This window comes from Ovis aries, chromosome 1 (assembly GCF_016772045.2).
Source record: "Ovis aries strain OAR_USU_Benz2616 breed Rambouillet chromosome 1, ARS-UI_Ramb_v3.0, whole genome shotgun sequence".
In the NCBI taxonomy this organism is placed as follows: domain Eukaryota; kingdom Metazoa; phylum Chordata; class Mammalia; order Artiodactyla; family Bovidae; genus Ovis; species Ovis aries.
This window is the reverse complement of record NC_056054.1, coordinates 197,766,879-197,785,097: the sequence shown is the minus strand read 5'-3', so window position 1 is coordinate 197,785,097 and position 18,219 is coordinate 197,766,879. Positions and strand designations below refer to the sequence as shown.

The 18,219-nt window shown below is 39.5% G+C and overlaps 1 protein-coding gene across 7 annotated transcripts in view; it reads left to right on the top strand.

Annotated features, from left to right (window-relative positions):
* CLDN16 (claudin 16) overlaps positions 1 to 18,219 on the top strand; it is a 127,839-nt gene that overhangs the window by 66,994 nt on the left and 42,626 nt on the right. Inside the window, exons 3-4 of one of the 7 annotated variants that reach the window (XM_060419367.1) lie at positions 12,885 to 14,306; positions 14,614 to 14,788. The exons of 5 other annotated variants lie outside the window; for them this stretch is intronic. The gene's annotated coding sequence lies outside the window, so the exon portion shown is untranslated. Of the gene's footprint in view, positions 1 to 12,884; positions 18,010 to 18,219 lie in introns of all 7 variants that reach the window. One more of the 7 variants, XM_060419366.1, reaches the window with a different exon arrangement.

The window sequence follows — 18,219 nt, the reverse complement described above, 5'->3', positions numbered from 1 at the left end:
CCAAGCTAGTGTATTCTGACCAAGGATGGGATTTTGAACTGGGTTTAGCTGCCTTTGTTGGGTTGGGCTGAGTTGAAATTGCGGCTTGGTTAACCTTTGGTCTTTAATTATGGAGCAAAGAAGAAACCGACTGCAGTATATAGGACAAAAGAAAACCTTTAGGAAACCTACAGGAAACAAAGAAACCTTGCAAGCCAAGTATAGATGCTCAAAGAACTAGAGCAGGCACTCAGAAATCTAGTCCACGATAAAGGGTCTGCAAATGCTGGTATTGATGTAGCACGTGAGAAAGTTGAGACAGGATGACCATTTTAGAAAGCCTTCTCAGTCGTTAAAATGGAGATGATAAGAAACGGAACTGGTAAAATGAGAGAAAAAAATGGAGCGGACGAATGAGGTAAGAACAATACGTAGCTAGAGCTTTCAGGCCACTTACATTTAATACAATTATTAGTTTTTAATCTTTCTAAAAGTTTTAATTATTTTTATTTTAAAATTTTAATTGGGGTATAATTGATTTACATTGTTAGTTTCAGCTATACAGCAAAGTTGTCAGTTATACGTAAATGTATATCCACTCTCTTTTAGATTCTTTTCCCAAATAGGTCATTACAGAGTATTGAATAGAGTTCTCTGTTATACAGTAGGTCCTTATTAGTTATCTGTTTTATGTGTAGTAGTGTGCATTGATTTTGTGTGACTTAAGTCTACCAGCATTCTATTTTTTTAAAAAAATTTTTCCTGTTTTTAAGGCCTTTTCTCCCTTTGCTGCTTTCTTTAGATGAGCTATTTTTTCTTAGAGTTTCATGTAATTTTCTCTATTACTTTTTTGACTGTATCTTTTTTATTTCTTTTTTCCCCACCAATTACTCTAGGGATTAAAATATATATTCTTAAAATATCATAGTCTTATTGTTGCTGTTCAGTCACTATGTTATATCCAATTCTTTGCGACCCCATGGACTGCAGCACACCAGGCTTCCCTGTCCTTAACTATCTCCCAGAGTTGGCTCAAACTCATGCTCATCGAATGGTTGATGCTATCGTACCATCTCATCCTCTCTCACCCGCTTCTCCTCCTGCCTTCAATCTTTCCCAGCACCTGAGTAGTTTCCAATGAGTCGGCTCTTCTTATCAGGTGGCCTAAGTTTTGGAGTTTCAGCTTTAGCATTAGTCCTTCTAATGAATATTCAGGGCTGATTTCCTTTAGGATTGACTGGTTTGATCTCCTTGCAGTCCAAGGGACTCTCAAGAGTCTTTTCCAGCACCACAGTTCAAAAGCATCAATTCTTCAGTGCTCAGCCTTCTTTATGGTCCAGCTCTCACATCCATACATGACTACTGGAAAAACTTAGCTTTGACTAGACGGACCTTTGTCAGCCAAGTGTTGGCTCTGCTTTTTAACATGCTGTCTAGGTTGGTCATAGCTTTTCTTCCAAGGAGCAAAAGTCTTTTAATTTCATGGCTGCAGTCACCATCCATAATGATTTTGGAACCCAAGAAAATAAAATCTGTCACTTTGCAACTGTTTTCCTTTATTTGCCATGAAGTGATGGGACAGGATGCCATGATCTTCGTTTTCTGAATGTTGAGTTTTAAGCCAGCTTTTTCACTCTCTTCTTTCACTTTCACAAGAGGCTTTTTAGTTCTTTGCTTTCTGCCATTAGAGTGATATCATTTGCATGGCTGAGGTTACTGATATTTCTCCCTGCAATCTTGATTCCAGCTAGAGCTTCCTCTAGCCTGGCATTTCACATGATATACTCTGCATATAAGTTAAATAAGCAGGATATAAATATACATCCTTGACGTACTCCTTTCTCCATTCAGACCCAGTCAGTAGTTCCATGTTCAGTTCTAACTGTTGCTTCTTGACCTGCATACAGATTTCTCAGGAGGCAAGTCAGGTGGCTTGGTACTCCCATCTCTTTAAGAATTTTTTATGGTTTGCTGTGATCTACACAGTCAAAGGCTTTGGCATAGTCAATAAAGCAGAAATATATGTTTTTTTTTTTTTTTTCTGGAATTCCCTTGCTTTCTCTATGATCCAGTGGATGTTGGCAATTTGAGCTCTGGTTCCTCTGACTTTAAAACCAAGATTGTGTATCTGAAAGTTCTCAATTCACATACTACTGAAGTCTGGCTTGAAGGATTTTGATCATTACCATGTTAGCATTTTAAATGAGTGCAGTTGTATCAGTCTATTTTGGGATAATATTATAATACTTAGAAAAGTAAGACATTTACAAAACATACATATATTTACCCCTCCTCTTCTCTGTGCTATTTTCAAATGTGATAAATCCCATATTAATTTGTTACTATTCTGCTTTAAACCATCAAATGATTTTTAAATAAATTAGTTTAAGGCTTCCCTGGTAGCTCAGAAAGTAAACAATCTGCCTGCAGTGCAGGAGACCTGGGTTCTGTAGAAGGGAATGGCAACCAATTCCAGTATTCTTGCCTGGAGAATTCCATGGACAGGGGAGCCTGGTGATGGTGTCACAGACTTGGACATGACTGAGCTACTAGTGCACAAGGAATTTAAGGTGTTAGGTTTAGTGTGAATTTTCTGAGAGGAACTAATTCCCTCAATTTTTGTTTATTGCAAATGTCTTTTTTCACCTTACTGGTATTTTTTTCTGATAAAGGGCAAATATTTATTATTATAATCACACAGACATTAAACACTTAAATGTAATGAGATTCTTTCATTCAGCTAGTATTTATTGAGTGCCTACTACATGAAAGTCACCTAATTAGGCACTGACATCTTAGTCTTTATACTATTGATGAAATGCCCATTATGAATTGAACATTTGGGCACAGACATCTAGTCGGTCTAGTCAAGGCTAAGGTTTTTCCAGTAGTCATGTATGGATGTGAGAGTTGGACTAGAAAGAAAGCTGAGTGCCGAAGAATTGATGCTTTTGAATTGTGGTATTGGAGAAGACTCTTGAGAGTCCCTTAGACTGCAAGGAGATCCAACCAGTCCATCCTAAAGGAGATCAGTCCTGGGTGCTCATTGGAAGGACTGATGTTGAAGCTAAAGCTCCAATACTTTGGCCACCTGATGCAAATAACTGACTCATTTGAAAAGACCCTGATGCTGGGAAAGATTGAGGGCAGGAGGAGAAGGGGACGACAGAGGATGAGATGGTTGGATGGTACCACTGACTCGGTGGACATAGGTTTGGGTGAACTCCAGGAGTTGGCGATGGACAGGGAGCCCTGGCATGCTGGGGTTCATGGGGTTGCAAAGAGTCGGGCACGACTGAGTGACTGAACTGAACTATCTTACTTAGTTCTTATTTTAACTTCATGTTAGAAGACTATTTTAATTGGATTAAAATTATAATTTGACTTCTTGTTTTGACTTGCTTTGTTTCAACTCTTAATATGTCCTTCTATTTTTTTTTACTTGTATTGTTTGACTGAGAAATCAGTCATCAAAATAGTCATTCTATTTCCCTATACATTATATATATTTTATTTATGTTTCTTTTTTCTTTGCTTGTGTCTTCTTTCAAGATTTTCCCTTTATTTTTGGTTTTCATGAAAAGCTTGTCTAGGTGTAGTTCTTTTTGTATTTTTCCTAATTCAGTTCAGTTCAGTTGCTCAGTCGTGTCCGACTCTTTGCAACCCCATGAATCGCAGCACGCCAGGCCTCCCTGTTCATCACCATCTCCCAGAGTTCACTCAGACCCACGTCCATCGAGTCCGTGATGCCATCCAGCCATCTCATCCTCGGTCGTCCCCTTCTCCTCCTGCCTCCAATCCCTCCCAGCATCAGAGTCTTTTCCAATGAGTCAACTCTTCACATGAGGTGGCCAAAGTACTGGAGTTTCAGCTTCAGCATCATTCCTTCCAAAGAAATCCCAGGGTTGATCTCCTTCAGAATGGACTGGTTGGATCTCCTTGCAGTCCAAGGGACTCTCAAGAGTCTTCTCCAACACCACAGTTCAAAAGCATCAATTCTTCAGCACTCAGCCTTCTTCACAGTCCAACTCTCACATCCATACATGACCACAGGAAAAACCAGAGCCTTGACTAGATGGACCTTAGGTTTATTGAATTTTGGGGATTTGTACATTGATATTTTTTCATCAAATTAAAAAAAAAGTTGAGCAATAACAACATATTTTTGCTTGCAATTTATTTTTCCTTTCATTCTATGTGAACACTTACAACCATGTTACACACTGATCATTTATTCACAAGTTACTAATACCTCAACCCCTAGCATTTTTTCTGTTTCAGTTTAGGTGATTTTTATTGACTTATCTTCAAGTTTGCTATTTTTTTTCTTTTACTTTCCAGCATGTGAGCCCACTCAGCATTATAATTTCAAATATTGATTTTCTCAGTTATAAACTTTCCTTTAATTCTTTTTAGAGTTTCCATTTCTTTCTCTCTGACTGTATCTATCTTTACCTATAAATGCTTTATCATATTTATATTATTATTTTGAAGTCCTTGCTACTTCCAATAAATAGGTTTGAGTCATTTGTTAGACTGTGCCTATAGTCTATATTTTCTTTCTGTTATCAGTCACAAGTTTCTACTTCATTGACTGTCTCATACTTTTTAATTATGTTTTTACCTATACTTCAGATATTGTGAATAAAAATGCAGACTAAAGTATAATTTTGCTTTGTTTTGTTTCTCTCCTCTGACTGGAAATTAGAGTGATATGCTGGTCAGTTAGATTTCTCTAAGTCTTGAGTTGAGGCTATTGCTGGAAACAAGTTATACTTCCTAACTGATGTCAACTGCCTATTTGGTTTTTCTATTGCCTCTTTCATGACATATGTTTTCTGGTGCACGGTAACAGATGATCCAAGAACCGCACTTTGTGCCCAGCCCCATAGACCTGTCCCTAGACCTCTTTTTCCCCAATCTAACTTTCTTCCAGTCTCCTAGCCAACGATTTGCTATTGTTCTTGAGTTTATGTATATTCTTACTAAGAAATATTTCTCTTATCATACATAGTGAATGATTACTTGAACCACCTGAAGTTCTGCCTATAGGAGGATTTCTCCTCAGTGCTGTTTTTAGTGTTGCCCTGAATAAGGCTACAATGTGAAGTGGCCCATTTTCATTCTTACCACATGTTGAGCCAAACTATCTGTGATGGAAGCTTGTCCTGTTTTCCTCTTACTTAATCCAGCCAGATGTAAGAAGCCTCCATGTGAACATAGTTTTGACTCAAAGACAGGTGCCAGTACTCTAGAAATGTGTGGCTTGGGAGTCTAGGCCACCTAGCTCTGACCCTGTTCATGCCGTCTTGGACGTGCCTCTTCAGTCTAACAATAAAATTACTGTGCATATTCCTGATATTATGACCCTGCGGTCCTGATAGATATAGTTCATGATGGGTTGCTCTGGTCAATTGTCTTTTTATTGTCCCACAGATATATATTCTTTCTCTACCAGGCCCCAGTAGCACATAAGGACTATTCTCCAAAAGGTGTTTACTTGCATGGTCTTTTACCAGAACTTGCTTCATAAATCTAGGTATTTATATGTTATTCTCTTTTTGGAACTTGTCATACTTCTAATAACACTAGAGTTTGCTTGTTCATATGACTCAGGTGATAAGATTACCTTCACTGCTCTCTAAATAACAGAATCCTTTACGATCCGGGCCCATTCAAAGCTGGCAGCCTTGCAAATAATTTGGTAAATGAGGAAGTATGTTGCCTTCAAAGAAGGCTGCTCAGTGTTTTTTGTTTGTTTATTTCAGAGAAGTCTTAGAAAGTTATGGGCTTCCCTATTGGCTCAGATAGTAAAGAATCCACCTGCAAGACAGGTGAACCAGGTTCAACTCCTGGATTGGAAAGATCTCCTGGAGAAGGGAATGGCTACCTACTCCAGTATACTTGCATAGAGAATTCCATGGACAGAGGAACTTGATTGGCTACAGTCCATGGGGTCGCAAAGGGTTAGACACGACCGAGTAACTGACACTTTTGCTTAGAATGGCATGCACCAGAGAGTCCTTCAAAACTCCCCTGGATGTTTTTTAGATGTTCTCACTGGGGCCTTGTCTCTCATTTCTTTCCTTTAGCCAATGGTTTATGGTCTTGAGAACTGGCTCAGATCTGGAAACTAGGACTTTTATTGGACAGTTGCCCCCAGCCCCTATTTCTTCATCCTTGATTTGTTTGATTGTATAAATTAAGCAGCACTCTTTTGACGACCCAACTATCTTGCTCCTGAGAACACTATGGCCTGTTAATCATGTTTGTAGGTGTGCACATCTCTCGTTGCCTCTGGCTGCCACTTTGAGCTTTGCAACAATGATCACTTTGCCTCAGATGGTCAGTTGCCACCACTGGGCGGTGGTCTTTTGGAAATCCTCATTATCCTGTAACTGCCTCTCCTGCCATCAGTTTTGATCTGACAGCCATGACTGATCTTTTCAACCATGCTGATGCCTCACTCATCCCTTAGTATATTGGTAAATGGAGCATCTTTTGGGCTTTTCCACAGAAAATAGTTGGGTGGTGGGCTTCCAGCCTGAGGTAGTATAACTATTCGGGCATGCTCACGTCTTTGAACCATTTGATATCTCCTGCCACCATCCTTCGTGAGAGTTCTCATATTTTCACTTCATCTAATAATGAGCCATTTCTTTCCTCAAGCTTCCTAGAGCCATTCTAGAAGCTTATTAGTATTGACAAAAAATTAAAACTTGTATCAAAGGATGGTGATCCCATATCAATCAAGCATTGAGTTCTGCCCACCCTCTTTGATTTTGCACGCTTAGGGCTTTGTCCTCTACCTACTCTTTCAGCTCCAGCTCCCATCACTGTACTTTGGATAAATCTAGCAATTTTTTTCAGCATTGTGTCTCATTCCTCTCTTTTGAGACCCAGTTCTTCCCAACAAAATTATGTTGGTATTATTGGTCTAGAGGAGAAACCTTGATAATATTCAAAGTTAGAGAGGGTATATGTTGCTTTGCAAGCCAAAGATCTCTACATAGTTCTTAAATAGGGGTAAACTGAGCTTTTAACTTGGAGGAGTGGCTACTCTTACAGGTCCAGAGAATTCAGGTTGGAGAGTTGAGTTTTTCAAGTACACCAACTTAGTTATTTCCATTTCAAGTCTAAGGCTCATACTCCATCCCAGTGAAGACCCTGATCTTGGCATAGAACACTCACTAGTCAGCAGTTCACTCTTTGGAGCTCTTGAGTACTGAATTGCTCTTACTGTATCAAACTTCCAGCTATAAGAGATAAGAATCTCTTTATATATTGCAGCTGCTTTATAATTTAAGTTGATCATTTAAATAAATAATGACCTTTGGCTTTTAGTTGTCTTTCTCCAAATGTATGATAAATTATACCATCAGGGTATTCCATTCCAGTGTTATGCCATCCAAGTTAATCACCAGTGAAAGTTTTAACCATTTCGCTAATGTAGTATACCAAAGACTATACTTACTCCATCAGTAGGCCATCTGGCTTCTAAAGTCCCGTTGTCAAAATCTGTCTTAGTCCCACCCTGAATACTAACAGTCTTAAGTTCCCCATGAACAATGGTTCCAAGATGGAGAGTGGAAATCAGTTTACTAAGAAATACTCACTGGAACATCTCTGTAAGCGGTGAGGAGAGAAGATTGGACAGAGGGAGAAGCTGAACTGTGATGTAGTTGCAGCAAGGGTTTGGCTAATCCTATAGGGAACTCCTGACTTTGGATGCCTGGATTGTCCCAAGCTAGGGAAAGGGCCCATTAATTTGTTTCCCTACATCCCAAGATGTGAGCTGCTTCCCTGAAAGGAGTATGTGTTTGGTTAGGAGCTCCCTGTAACTGAGAGAAATACTAAAAGAGGGGATTAGTTAGCTATGATCCACCAGTGTCCAGCACTCCCAGAAGCTTAAGGGAATGAATGCTTTATTTTTCAAGAAGGTTTGGGCAATATACCACAGCTTCCATTGTATGTGATATGACATGAGCTAGGGCCTCTAAAAATAAGAATGTTTGAGGATTGCAAAAACCTTAAAATTGCTCTAGGGCAGGATGTGGGAGTGTTCAAGGAACAAGATAAATGAAAACATACAAAATGTTCAACACAAGATTTGAAATCCTGAGTTATTTTTTAATCTTCTTATTTAAGTGAAGACTATCTTTCATATCCTGCTTCCTTTGAGTAGGAAGATGAATTTTTCATTCTGAAAGAAAAGTTCCTTTTCTTCTTTGTTTTATGATGGGGTAATACATTCTGTCCTGATAACTACAAATGTTTGTATTTGACAATGGCTGTAAAAGTGCATAGTGAAACTTAGAGTGTGATAGAAAGCAAGATAATATATATCATTATTACTTCCACGCAACAATCTTTCCATCCTGTGACCTTTTGGAAAATTGATGATGCCTAGGATTTTAAATTATAGGCGTAAATTATCTTCCTTTAAGAATTTACTCACACATCAGCCGAAACCTAGCAAATAGTGAAACTTGGCATGTGAACTAGAGACTCAAAACTACTATTCTGGTATGAATTTCTCCACTGAGAACATTCAAGTCACACTTGTTGACTAATCAAGGAGTATATAATATTTTAGGATTAAAGGGGAAATCAAAGTGAAAATGTTCTCCAAATGTCCAATTAAGTTTTGCCAAAGAGAATTTCATAGAAAACAGAGCCTACAGAATGTTTTGTTTAAAAAGAATTTTAATATCCCCAAAGAAACATGCTAATTTTGTTGCTTGAACCCTTCTGTTCACAGACATCAGTTTATTGTGGAACTTACAACCCATTAGAATTAGAGTTTCATGGGAACACAGTGAGATTTAATTATCTTAGATTCCTGCATGGTGTTATAGAAGCTGATGCTGCTCCTGGCTACAGAGTGCTGATTATGATTGTGGTAGCCAGACTCCAATAAGCCCCCACTTTTCTCCTTGCTCCTGGTATTTATATCCTGTGTAGTTTCCTCTTGCTTTTTACAGGTCTGTGTGACTGGCAAAATTTGGCAGAATTGATGGTCCTTTTGAGATTAGGTTATAAAAATGGTTGTCGCTTCTTTCTTGAAAGCACTGTTTCTTTTTCTCTCCCTGACCACTCATCTGTAGGCAGTCAGCTGCTGTGTCTTGAAGATACTAGGAAGCCAATGGATAGGCTCATATCATGAAGACCTGAAGTGATCAGAACTAGGGCCTGCCAAAAATAATGGAGTAGAAGCAGATTTCTAAACTTTGTAAGTGTTTCATGATGTATGAAAGTCGGATCATTATGCTATACTTAAAATTTATAGAGAGCTGTATGTCATTTGTATCTCAATAAAACTGGAAATATATATGTGTGTGTGTGTGTGTGTGTGTGTGAGTGAGCCAGTGAAAAGATATACTGGACCTGGAACGTTAGTGGCAATCACCACAGAGAAAAGAAAAGGGATTGTTAGGGTGAATGGACCTGTACAATAGACCTGACTTCAGACTTGGCCCCTCAAAGGAAGTTATGATCAAGACATGCTGTCTGAATTAGAGAGTGGAATACGGAAGCAAGATTTTCTACTCAGGACACAACTTAAATGGGAGTGAACAACAGTGTTTTATTGAAAGGAATTCTTCAGTCAAGAAGCAAGCCTCAAGACAGTCTAATCCAGAGGAAGGGAAATGTGAGCTAATCAGGTTGCCAAACCCTCTGACCAGATGTTTGAGATCCAGAGACTCAGGATGTTTTACAAGACTACTCTTTGTGCTGTAATAATAAGTTATAAGCGAAGACGCTTGTTAAGGTTTAGAGACATGGTCTTGTCTTTGCCTGTGTATACACTGAGATCTTTTTCTTCTTTTGTTATCAAGTTGACAGAAATCCCAAATCAGTTTAAACAACAAAAGGGTTTGGTTCGCTTGCATAAATGAAAAGATATAGAGCTAAATGCAAGCTTTTTTAAAAAAAATTATGGTTCTGTGTACCTCTCCATGATTCTTTCTGTTCTACCTTCTTAAGAATGACAGCTTTGTCCTCCAGGTGGATTTCTCATCCTGACAGAATTCCTCCAACATTTACACCTGCATATTTTACCGTCTGGGACATAGGGGACTCTCCATGTACTTGAATTCACACTAGGAGTTCTGAAAATCACCCTGAATGCACCAACTCAGATCAGTTCCCACTTCTAATTCTATCACTATGGCAGAAGAATGAACTTCACAGATTAGATTAGCTTAAAATATTGCATTAGGTATCTAATGTTTTGTAACAAATTATTCTCAAATTAAGCAGCTTAAAACTCAATATTCAAAAAACTAAGATCATGGCATCAGGTCCCATCACTTCATGGCAAATAGATGGGGAAACAATGGAAACAGTGAGAGACTTTATTTTCTTGGGCTCGAAAATCACTGCAGTTGGTGACTGCAGCCATGAAATTAAGACATTTGCTCCTTGGAAGAAAAGCTATGACCGATAAAGGCAGCATATTAAAAAGCAGCAACATTACTCTGCCGACAAAGGTCCATCTAGCCAAAGCTATGGTTTTTCCAGTAGTCATGTGTGGATGTGAGAGTTGGACCACAAAGAAAGCTGAGTGTCAAAGAACTTGATGCTTTCAAACTGTGGTGTTAGAGAAGACTCTTGAGAGTCCCTTGGACTGTAAGGAGATCAAACAAACCAATCCTAAAAGAAATCAGTCCTGAATATTCATTGGCAGGACTGATGCTAAAGCTGCAACTCCAAAACTGGCCACCTGATGCAAAGAGCTGACTCATTAGAAAAGACCCTGATGCTGAGAAAGATTGAAGGCAGGAAGAGAAGGGGGCAACAGAGGATGAGATGATTGGATGGCATCACTGACTCTATGGACCTGAGTTTGAGCAACCTCCAGGAGTTGGTGATGGACAGGGAGGTCTGGCATGCTGCAGTCCATGGGGGTCACAAGGAGTCAGATATGAGTGAGCAACTGAACTTAAGCAGCTTAAAACAGTAAACTTTGTGTCCATGGATCAGGAACATTGAGTCAGCTTAGTTGGATGGTTCTGATTCAGGACTGGTCAGGGGTGCAGTCTCATCTGCAAGCACAATTGTATTTAAATGTATATGTGTGTGTGTGTGTGTTTTGAATATTTGCTGTTCAGTGGCCAGGTCATGTCCAACTCATTGCGAGTCCAAGGACTGCAGCATACCAGGCTTTTCTGTCCTCCACTATCTCCCAGTATCTGTTCAGTACAGTCACTCAGTCATGTCCAACTCTTTGCGACCCCATGGACTGCAGCACGCTAGACTTCCCTGTCCATTACCAACTCCTGGAGCTTACTCAATCTCGTGTCCATCGAGTTGGTGATTCCATCCAACCATCTCATCCTCTGTTGTCCCCTTCTTCTCTCACCTTCAGTCTTTCCCAGAATCTGGGTATTTTCCAATAAGTCAACTCTTCGCATCAGGTGGCCAAAATATAGGAGTTTCAACTTCAGCATCAGTCCTTCCAATGAAAATTCAGAACTGATTTCCTTTAGGATGGACTGGTTGGATCTCCTTGCAGTCCAAGGGACTCTCAAGAGTCTTCTCCAACACCACAGTTCAAAAGTATCAATTCATTGGTGCTCAACTTTCTCTATAGTCTAACTCCCATATCCATACATGACTACTGGAAAAACCATAGCTTTGACTAGACGGCAAAGTTTAGATTTGCAAAACCATAGCTTTGACTTTGTTGGCAAAGTAATGCCTCCGCTTTTAATATGCTCTCTAGGTTGGTCATAGCTTTTTTTCCTCGGAGCAAGCATCTTTTAATTTCATGGCTGTGGTCACCATCTGCAATGATTTTGAAGCCCAAGAAAATAAAGTCACTCATTATTTCCGTTGTTTCTTCATCTATTTTCCATGAAGTTGTGGGATCAGATGCCATGATCTTAGTTTTTTTTTTTTTTTTTAATTTTGAGTTTTAAACCAACTTTTTCACTCTCATCTTTCACTTTCATCAAGAGGCTCTTTAGTTCTTCACTTCCTGCCATAAGAGTGGTGTCATCTGCGTATCTGAGGTTATTGATATTTCTCCCGGTGATCTTGATTCCAGCTTGTGATTCATCCAGCTCAGAATTTTGCATGATGTACTCTGCATATAAGTTAAATAAGCAGGGTGACAATACACAGCCTTGACCTACACCTTTCCCGATTTGCAACCAGTCTGTTGTTCCATGTCCAGTTCTAATTGTTGCTCCTTGACCTGCATACAGATTTCTCAGGAGGTAGGTAAAGTGGTCTGATATTCCCATCTCTTTAAGTATTTTCCACAGTTTGTTGTGGTCCACAGAGTCAAAGGTTTTGATGTAGTCAGTGAAGCAGAAGTAGATGTTTTTCTGGAACTCCTTATCCAGCAAATGTTGGGAGTTTGATCTCAGGTTTCTCTGTCTTTTCAAAACCCAGCTCAACCATAAAAAGAATGAAATTTTACCATTGGTGTCAAGAGTGATGGACCTCAATAGTTTTATACTAAAAGAGAACTTCTGGCTGTTTCAACTTTGGAGTAAATTATCCTAGCCTTTTTTAAACAAGACTGTATATTTACTTTACAAAAATGAACCTTTACTATTGGGCTTCCCTGGTGGCTCAGAGGTTAAAGCATTTGCCTCCAATGCGGGAGAGCCGGGTTCAATCCCTGGGTCAGGAAGATCCCCTGGAGAAGGAAATGGCAATCCACTCCAGTATTCTTGCCTGGAGAATCCCATGGACGGAGAAGTCCATGAGGTCGCAAAGAGTCGGACACGACTGAGTGACTTCACCTCACCTCACTATTTATTAATTGGCTTTTTGTCATTTAAAATATATCTTGAATATCTTTCCATGTCAAAAGAATATAAATATGTTAATTTGTTTACTGAGTTCAATGTAATAAAAATCATTCTGTTATTTATTTCTTCTATCTTTAGGAAAAACAGTGACTCACCCTCCTTATGATAAACAAAATCTTATGACAGAATGGATGGGAAAATGACTAAACCAGCTTTGGCTTTGTCAAGACTTGCTAGAGGGAAGTACTAATACTATTTTTCTTTGCTCAAATAAAAGTAGGTGTGGGTAAGTGAAACCCGTGAAGCTTCTGTGAACTGAGTCAGAATTAGTACAAAGTTTCAAGACAACTTTTATACTCTGAGAAAACCTGAAGCATAGAGACGGCGTGCTGAATCCTTCCCCCTAAATGGTGACATTCTCTGTATGAAGGTCATGGTAACATAGTGGACAGAGGGCCAAACGGGCCTTCAGAAATCTGGTTTCTGAATCTGGGGCTGTCACTTGCACTTCTATAATGTTGGAAGAGTCTCTTTTCATTTCCCATGCCTGTTAGAGGTGTTCTAGCTCTGCTAGTTTATGAATCTTTAAGGTTTGTTTAAAAGATGTGGACTTTTTTCTTTTAAAAACATGTGGAAAGTCAAATTTTGCTTCTTCAAGTATTTTTATTTAATTTGAAAGTTCCTCCTTTCACTTGCATAAAGATAGAAGAAATATGAAATTTCCTCAAATTATGCTTTATTTTTAGCAGACTACTTTTCAATTTTCAGTTTTTATTATATCTTATTATAAGATATTAAGTAAAATTCCCTATGCTATAAAGTAGGACCTTCTTTTTATCTGTTTTACATGTTATAGTTTGTATCTGCTAATCTAAAATTCCCAATTTACCCCTCCTCATCTTTTCTCTTTGGTAACCTTGTTTTCTATATCTGTGAGTCTTATTCTGTTTTATAAATATGTTCAGACTGAGAAAGACAAACAACAAATGATACATTTATATGTAGAATCTAAAAAAATTATACAAATGAACTTAATTATCTCTTAGAAAAGTTTAAGACTGCTGTATATGGCCGTTCAAGCTGTGAGCTGCATATCTGTAAGGACGTAATTCACATAGACTACAATCTGAATGATGAACTAGACTTGTGTAATGTGTAACCTGCCTAAATTTCTAGTGTGTCTATGGATGTTCTCATGATCATTGAACTAATATAGGCAACCAGGTAGATATGAATAGGTCATATGCGTGTGAGGGTTACATTATTCACAATGTTTTTTTTGTTGTTGTTCAGTCACTAAGTTGTGTCTGGCTCTTTGCAACCCCATGGACTGTAGCACTCCAGGCTCCCCTGTCCTTTACTGTCTCCTGTGGTTTGCTCAAACTCATGTGCATTGAGTTGGTGATGCTATCTAACCATTTCATCTTCCGCCACCCCCTTCTCCTTTTGCCTTCAATCTTTCCAACATCTAGGTCTTTTCCAATGAGTCAGCTCTTTGCATTAGTTGGCTAAAGTATTGGAGCTTCAGCTTCAGCATCAGTCTTTCCAATGAATATCCAGGTATGATTTTTAGGTTTTGTTGGCTTGACCTCCTTGCAGTCCAAGGGATTCTCAAGAGTCTTCTCCAGTACCACTATTCAAAAGCATCAATTCTTTGGTGCTTAGCTTTTTTATGGTTCAGTTCTCACATGTGTACTTGACAACTGGAAAAATTATAGCTTTGACTATATAGACTTTTGTTGGCAAAGTGATGCCTCTGCTCTTTAATATGCTGTCTAGATTATTCATAATAATTTTTAAAATATACACTCTGACACCAGTAATGACTTTCCTGCTGTTCTACCCCTCCAAACTCTACACTTTACAGGTTCAATATCATTCTAGGATTTAAGAACAAGTATGGATTCTCTGGTAGCCCAGCTGGTAAAGAATCCATCTGCAATGCAGGAGATCCCGGTTCAGTTCCTGGGTCAGAAAGATCCCCTGGAGAAAGGATAGGCTACCCACTCCAGTATTCTTTGGCTTCCTTGGTGACTTGCCTGGTAAAGAATCTGCCTGCAATGTGGCAGACCTAGGTTCAGTCCCTGAGTTGGGAAGATCACCTGGAGGAGGAGGGCATGGCAACTCACTCCAGTATTCTTGCCTGGAGAATCCAAGGGACAGAGGAGCTTGGTGGGCTACAGTCTATGGGGTTGCAAAGAGTCACACATGACTGAGTGACTAGGCACAGTGCAGCACATGCTCCTAATAGGAAGAAGCCTTTTAAGTCTTAGGATAATATTTCAGGCTAAGAGAATAGACTCAGGCTCTCTGATGTTCTCAGTTTGCCCAATAAAACCTGCTCTTCTAATTACATTCTTGCTTTGTTCCGTGGGACCTGAATTACTTGCTACTTTCTTTCTTCCAGTGGAAGGTAAGTTCTATGAAGGTGGGCGTTTTTGTCTGCTTTGTTCACTCAGATTATCACAGGCTAGAACAAGAGTTTGAAGTCGGTAGATACAAAATACAGTATTGATTTGAATTACTGGATGCATGCATGTGTGCTTAGTCCTGGCTGATTCTATGTGACCTCGTGGACCGTAGCCCACCAGGCTCCTCTGTTCATGGGATTTTTCAAGAACACTGGAATGGGTTGCCATTTCCTACTGCAAGGGATCTTCCTGACCCAGAGATCAAACCCACATATCCTGCATCTCCTGCATGGCAGGCAGATTCTTTACTGCTGAGCCATCAGGGAAGCCCCTAATTAATGGATAGAACCCTGGATTATCCTGTCCAGGTCAACTGGCAGCAGGGATTTTGCCCACTCCTAAACCTGAGTTCTAAGTCAGGCACCCAGACATCCACCCTCACATCTGCCATTCTTCTTGATCTGCATGTTTCTAGACCCCAGACTCTGATGAGAGTGGAGCCTATGTGCATGCTGCCCCAGGTAGTTGAACATCAGCTGAACTAAACTGCTCCCTGTCCATGGCCAACATGATTTTTTTTTTTCTGACTTATGCCTTCTGAGCTGTTTACCTTGTTATCTCTGAGGGCTTAGTCTGGCCCTGAGCACCTACTGTAATGTAAAGCATGTCTCATCTCTGGGTCCTAGGCCTCCTCAATTCTTCCCAGCCTTCCTTATTTCCTACTTAGCTCACACCTTGGCAGGACTTACTATACCTGAAGTCTGATTATTGTTATATTTTAATTTTGACAGCATTTGAAGTTATTTCCATGCCCTCCCCTCAACCTAAAGAATTGAGTGAAGTCACTCAGTCGTGTCCAATTCTTTGCAGCTCCATGGACTGTAGCCTACCAGGCTCCTCTGTCCATGGGACTTTCCAGGCAAGAGTACTGGAGTGGGTTGCCATTTCCTTCTCCAGGGGATCTTCCCAACCCAGGGATCGAACCCAGGTCTCCGGCATTGCAGGCAGATGCTTTACGGTCGGAGCCACCAGGGAAACATTACAAAAAGAAACAGGGTTTACTTTCAACCAAAGGGCTTATCACCAGATCTTTTCAGAATGGACATCCAGCTCTTTCATGTTCCCTGAACCTTGGGCCAGCTGGCAACATTCTCTGAACCTCAGTTTCCTCAAAAGCAAGTGGGAATTAAAGAGCTTACTTTTGTGAAAGGGCATAACATGACCTTTGACATCTAACAATTACATGCAAGTTACTCTCTATTCCTTTTTTTTTTTAACTTTTCTTAAAAGATTTTTTTTTTTTTGATGTGGACCATTTTTAAAGTTTCTGTTGAACTTATTACAATGCTTCCTCTGTTGTTTATGATTTGGTTTTTTGGCCAAGAAGCATGTGGGATCTTAGCTTCCCAACCAGGAATCATACCCCCACCCTCTTCATTGGAAGGTGAGGTTTTAACCGCTGGACCACCAGGGAAGTCTCTCTATTCCTTTTCTTAATTAGAAACACGATGAAGGCTTGGGATTTGGCAAAGGCCAGCCTTAGGTATTAAGGTCTTCCAAATGTAGCTGACTTGTTTCTGGTCTGTGGATATGATGCTTGCCAGAGCCTGCTTCTCAGGATTCTATTCCCTAACTATTGGCATTAGCCTTTGACTGCTCCCCTCTGGTATTTCTGTCTGCCTCTCATTCCTTATTGTATATGCTGAATATCTGCCCATTTCTCAAAATGCAGCCCTTTTGTTTTGTCTGCCTCCAGTCTCTGACATCACCAGCCCGACTTTCTCTGTTCCCTTGTCTGGTTTAGGAAATTAAATTTAAAATAAGACTTTTATGTAGCTGAGAACTCCCTTCCTTTCCTCTCCTTGCTTTGAAAATGAGCCTGAAGGTAATGACGTAATTTAAAATAATGAATATACATCTGAATTGGTGCTGAAACTTGAGTCCCTCAGAGCCTTGTCCATTGAGTGATTCGCTTTGCTCCCTGTTCCTCATTCATAACTTAGCTCCATCTCAAGGGTGTCACTGAGACTATTAGCTGGCAAATTCTTACTTCATACCTATGACAGCAGAAACACTTTATTAATGATTCCATAAACCATACAGGCACAGAACATATTGTATTTTCAGGAGTGACTCATTTATGAAAAAGAAATATGTTCCGTGATTCCTAGTCTGCTTGGCAAGCTTGAGTAGAGAAACTTTGACTTTTAGCTATGTTTTTAACGGAAGTCTTAAGAGACTCTTCTGTTTTGAAACTTCTTAAGTACGAGGAGTATATAAGTATCAAATATAGCTGTAACTCATGGTATTTAATGTACATTGCCCCAAGTAAAGCTCTTATGTTCAAAGTAGATTGTGAGCTCCTAGAAAACATTCTCTTAGTCATCTGTTTGTTATTCAATAACTCACACAACGCTCAGGCAACATTTTTTTCTTTATGAATAAATTTCTCAGAACAGGTCAATGACGTAGAAAATCTATGACTAGTTCTTCAGAACCAATCAGTGACAAAGAAAGTATAAGACAGTTCAGAATACACCCATACTTTTATAAATATTAGGCAATCAGAGTATTGTTTTCATACTTTGGTTAGGGATCTAAGAAACCCATATATATAGTTACCCTGCAATTAAAAAATCTTGTCTTACTTATTAAGGAACTCCTGACTCCCCTTTTCTTTCACTTTTGTTAAGGAGAAACTTCCCAAGGGTCCCCTTGGATGTTTCTTCTCTCTTATGGGTGATGGCAGTAAGAAAAGGGATTTTAGGCAGGAGAGTTTGAGCTTGTTAGTTTGTATCTTTTGTAGTCATAGAACTCAGACACAGAAAAGTTCTATTGAGTTAAAAATGCAGGTAAAAACCTCCAGATACCGAGACTCTATATTGATCTACCATGTGATAGGTGGGACCATCCATCCCTGGAAGCAACAATGAGTTTCTCCATTTTCTTTCTAACACTGAAAATAGCCTCTGTGTGTGTGTGTGTGTGTGTGTGTGTGTGTGTGTGTGTGTGTGTGTGTGTGTGTGGTGTAGTAGTAGTTTCCCCTGAGGCGGAATCAGGTC